Raw genomic sequence first — 5,658 nt, 5'->3', positions numbered from 1 at the left:
AGACTTATGTAAAGTACTGGAGGCCCAATGCACAAAATTCACACAAAGGGCTTGGCCCTCGCAGCCCCAGCTTTGTCCTGAAGGTCGTTTGGCTGTCCGGTCTAATTAGCATATTATGCTTTTATTACTATAGATAATTTCATTGATATGTGTGTCTTTTACTCTCCTGGTCTGTCTCTGCTCCTTTGAAACTGGGCTTATCCATCTTTGTATTAATTACTGGTGGGTGTATTTCCTGAGCAGGCAGTGTTCTGAGAGTGGCCTTTAGCTAGAGATCTCACACTTTTGAACTTTCCCTTCCTTCTGGACTATTTATTTCTGCTGTAAATCTTTGCTGTCTTTTCACAGACACCTTCCAACAGTAAGGGAGTGGGAATATCTCCAAAATAAATTTCTGACTCAGGCAGGTGCCTTTTATAATGTCAATGAGTCAGAAGAGCTAAGAAGTTACAGAAACCAGACAGACGGGCCCATTTGTTATCCGTAAGTTTGCTCCTTTTCAATGATTTTCTTCCACTTTCTTTCTGCTGTGACTTTGCAAAAATCCAGTTTTCTCAACAGTTTGTACTCTTTCCTGGAAGCAAAAATGAATGATTTATTTTTCTAATCAGTGAGAACAGCAGCAGTTCTTTCATTAGTATTAGAATTTTCTAGGGTTCAGGGCGTCTCTCTTTTTAAGGCAAGATATGTCCTCTTTCAAACATAGTTCTGAGTCCATTGACTTTATTTGATTAGGGCACAGAACAGGAAACTGTGATCTCTTTTGTTGTTGTTGTTAATCCTCACCCAAGGATATTTTTCTATTGATTTTTAGGGAGAATGGAAGAGAGAGGGAAAGACAGAGAGAAATATCGATGTGAGAGAAACACATCGATTGGTTGCATGACTCCTGCACAGGGCCCAACCAGGGCCCAGGCTGGGGAGGAGCCTACAAACAAGGTATGTGCCCTTGACTGGAATCAAACCTGGGACCCTTTGGTCTGCAGGTGGATGTTCTATCCACTGGGCTGTGGAGAGCGGCTACAGCGTTTGGACAGGTTCAAGCCTGGGACTCATGAGAAGGCATGATCCTCTCGTGGCAAAGCCACGTGTAAGTTGCAGCACAATTATAGCCAAAAGCTATAGTTGTAAGCCTGACCTTATGATCCGAACCTGTGGTCCCACATGGATAAGTGATATGGGCTGCGGGAGGTGCAGCAAGTAAACAAAGTTTGATCGGTTGCCTGTAATTGAGTAGATTCAAAACCTGTGAGAATGTTGTGACCACGCCCTTTCTTTGCCTTATGGAATCTGGCTATAAAATAAAGACTCGGCTTGCAGGCCACGGCGCTGTCTCTCCATCAAAGAGTGCAGCATCCCACCCAGCCCCAGCTTTCTTCTCTTGTCTGTCTTTTCTTAATCCTTCACCGCCCCTCTCAGGCTCACCGAACCTGGCTGTGCTGGCCCGGCACATATGGCGCCCAACATGGGGCTGAATATGGGGAACAGGGGCCTGAGTTTGGGGGGAAATGCAGGTTCGTCCATGGCTGTCCCGGCATGGCACACTGGGCTAAACTGGCTAGGGCAGAAAGCTGTGATTTTATTTCCCATGTTTCCCTTCCACTGGACCCCACCCCTCCAGAGAGCTCCCACTGCAGGAGGTTTGCCCCTAAACGAGCAGTAGAGCTGAGCTCCGAAGCATTCCTGAAGGGACAGGGGAAGGGGAGGAGGAGGCACACTCAGTCCCTCTCTAACTCTAGTGATCACCCCAGATCAAAAGAGGATACCGGACACATCAAATATATGAGGCACTCCAACGAAATCCAAGTATTTATCTTACCAGTTTGGTTGCTCTCTCAAGTGCAAAATACTTTCAAGGTAGAGGATAGTTTGTTGGCTTGGTTAAAACTTTAAAATATTTAGTCTTCAGGTGTGTGGACTTATTTACATCCTTGCCCCGAGACCTGCAAACCTTAGGGGACAGTCTGGAGATGCTGGGCAGCCTGGGTGGCGCTGTTGCAATCACTTCTACTATAAGGGAAAAGCCTCCCTGAGAGTGGAACCAGATTAGAGAAAAGCAGAGGCAAGAAATGGAGAATGAGATGGAGAACTAGTGATATCATCAGTCATTGGGTCCTGAAGATTTATACATGAACTTTTAGTTTCTTAAACTAATAAATTCCTCCTTTTTGCCCAAGCCAAATAGAGTTTTCTGTCATGTGTATCAAGTGCCATGACTTGTATAGAATCCTGATTCTTGGTTCAGGAAAATGTGACACTTTTACATGTTAGCAGTGGGAGTGACAAGACAGCAACTGGTAAGGAGAATGGGAAAGAGCTGAACCTCAGGAGGTTTTGGAAAGACGGGGCAGGAGTGGCGGTAAAATAAATATGATGAATGCCACTAAAAACTTACACTCACTTCTTAGTTTTATACTTAAGATCAAGTACTGTAGCAGTCCATACATAAACTTAAAAACTGTTCACAAAATTTGTCTGAATATGTATATGACCTTTTCTAGAGAGTTCATAGCTATTTTTAGATCCTCAGAAGGAACCGTGAGCTCCCATAAGTCTAGGAGACTCTGCTGTACTAAATGGGGAGAGATTTTTGCAAAGGTGGTAGGATGTAAACAAAACCCTAACCCTGTGCTTTAGGAAGATTATGAAAGCTCTAATTATGGCAGTGTCTCTCCCAGGATACACCACAACCGCCTGCACCACAGTCACCTGGGGCACTTGTTTCAAGTTCATATTCATGGGCCCAGACAGAGCCAGTGAATCAGAATCTTTGAGGTGGGGCCCAGGACTCTGCATTTGGGGCCCTGCAGGTGATTCTTATCAAGGCTAAAGTTTGAAAACCATGGGATTATTGCTTGGATTAAAGGAGGGAAAGACTGGAGTTTAGAAAACTAGAAGATTACAATGGGCCACAGGAAACGGCCTGAGCACCCTCACCATCTGAATGCGTTACTTGCAAAACTATTGATGACTAGGTTACTCACAGGCTTCACGGCAATTTTACTAGAAGTATTCAAGTCTGTTTTCCCCCACATATCAATTAAGGTCGACAAAAAACACTGCTTGAGGCTCTGAATGTTCAGCTTCTCTAGCTGCATGTTCCAAACCGAACTGCGTGTGCCCTTAGAGGAGTTCTTTATTCTAAGAAACAGTTTCAGGCAAGTTGGAGTATTTTGTTCTGTTCAATCTAAAGAAGCAACAAAAATTAAGTAGTTAAAGGTACTTATCATAAAGTGCCAGTGCTTTAAGTATTGCTCTGCTGGTGCATATATATGAGTTTCAAAAGGAACAAAAGAGTAAACAGTGAAAAGCAAGTCTCCCTCCCCCCATTTTCCCTCAGGTACTCCCTTTTCCCCCTCCTCGGAGGCAAGCACTGTTACTAGCTTCTTGTGCACCCATAGTGATATATGAATGTGAATATACACATATTTAACAATTCCTCATTTGGGTAGTACGTAGAAAAGAGAATGTGACAGGCCTTAGTAAGGCCTGCTTGCAAGGTTGGCCCTTGGCTGGCCTCTGGGGAATTGGCTTTCAGATGGCTCCTACCATTTCTGAGTCTGATGAGTTTCCATGATGGACAACACCTCACACGTGTTGGTTGTCACAATTTGGTGCTGGGGTAATTAGGCACGTCCTACGTTACTCCATGGGGAGAGACCTCTTGGAAGCTGGCGCCTGTTTCCTCCACCCTTCACCCCACTCACCTTTTCCTTTTGCTGATGGTGCTTTGTATCCTTCTGCTGTAATACATCTTAGCTGAGTCCTGTGATTTCTTCTAGTGAATTCCTGAATGTGGGAGGTCTTGGGAACCCCTCACATAGGTAGGTATGTATTTTCTTCTGCATTCAGAATAGTCTGAAACTATGGGAATCAGAAGGCTCTTTCCTTGTTGGTTAAAAGATAACTAGATTCAGTGAAACCATTCATATTAAGAATATACTACTTTATTGAGTTTATCAATCAGTCTCAGCCCTACACTACCATTATTGTGTATCTCATTAATAAAAAGATGTTTTCCCTGACTTACATCTTGACTATCTGTTTACTCTGGAGAGAAGATGACTGCTGATGAGTGGCTGTGCATTTCATTTACAAATTCTGCAGCAGGATCCAATCTGAACCTACACTCTGTGATGCTCAGCAGTTACTATGGGATTCGCCATCTTCGGGGGAGGGAGAGGTTGGTGGCTATTTACATCTTCTCGCTTCTATTTTATATCTCCTTTTCCTGTATCCCCTTTAGTCCTCTTTCTTCGTTTTGGTGAAACACGTTCTATAGTGATTTCTTGGGAAAGAGTGTATAATAGGTTATACTTTGAAAGTTTGCATGACTTTCCCACTTGTTTGATAATTTGGCAGAATTTCAAGTAGAATCATATTCTTTTAGAATTTCAAATGATTGTTTTATTGTCTGAGCTTCAGGTGTTGCTATTGAGAAATCTGATAGCACCTTGATTCTCTATCCTACGTGAGTTTTTCTCCTCTCTGGAAACTCTTAGGATCTGCTCTTTGCTCTTTCATTCTGAAAACTCATGTCCTTGAGTCCTGAAAGTTTTTATTGAATTAATTGATTTCTTACTCTCTGCACTGCTCTTCCAATTTTCTTATCTTTCTCTTTGAGGGGCATTTGCTCTATTTTCCTCAAATCTTCTGTGAGCTTTTCCCCCTCACTTGTGCTACCTTCTAATTCCCCAAACTCAATTTACCCACCACCCCTTGCACCCTATAGAGGCTATATATTCTCTTAACCTCCCAGGAATATTACTGGGAATTTTAAAAAGTGTTCACCCTGCAGTGTCTGTTTCATCCCTCTTTCTGTTGGTTAGGCTTCTTCCCTTTGTATCATTGTGTTTTCTTGTTTGCTGTCCATGACTTAAAAAGATAAGAAGTGAAGAGGGAGGGAGCGCTGAGTGAGTGGGTCCCTCTCTTGACTTTAATTTTCAGTATGGAGCGATCTGGTGTATAGTTTGTGGAGATCCCCGATGTCAGTATCTCTTATCTCCCTTTTCAGGTATAGCTCCCAAGCACTTCCTAGAGATTTTACTCTCTTCCGAGAAATAAACCTCAAAACTTCAGCCTAGGTAGGAAGGGGCTGCTGCCTACAGACACAAGCTGGAGGGGAAAAAAATCTAGCTATCTACCTGCTTCTCAAGCAGCTTTCACCTAATCCCCCTTCTTCTCAGAAATCTCCCTCCCCCCACTACCCTCCTTGAATCCTATTTTTCTGAGGCACCTCTTGCGGCTCCAGAACCGTTCCAGGAGGCAGACTTAGACGACTGTATGTGAGCCGCCATCCTCACTCAGAATGGATGTCTGTGTCTTAAAAATCTCTGGGCCATTCCAACCACGTCGTAGCTCTTCCTTCCTTTCCAAGAACCGCTACTTCTCCATTCTGGGGGGACCCTCCCCCAGCAGCCTCCACAAGGAGTGCGCAAACTAAGAGCTGCAGCGTGTTGGTGGGGACATAAAAGGTAGCGCTGATATTTACTTGAGTCAACTGGTCACCTGTGACCAGAGGCCCTGGCTCCCCTTTCACAGCGGCCTCCATACTACACGCTGCCCAGGCACCCAGCCAGGGTAACGCCCCGCCCCTTCCCGCCCCGCCCCTTCCCACGGAGCACCGCCCACCCCGCCTGAACCAAAGCTGCAGGCCCC

Source organism: Myotis yumanensis, unplaced genomic scaffold (genome assembly GCF_028538775.1).
Source record: "Myotis yumanensis isolate MYYU_CA2020_CCGP unplaced genomic scaffold, mMyoYum1.0.hap1 SCAF_2, whole genome shotgun sequence".
Classification (NCBI taxonomy): domain Eukaryota; kingdom Metazoa; phylum Chordata; class Mammalia; order Chiroptera; family Vespertilionidae; genus Myotis; species Myotis yumanensis.
The sequence above is the reverse complement of the archived record's forward strand: the minus strand, read 5'-3'. Positions refer to the sequence as shown.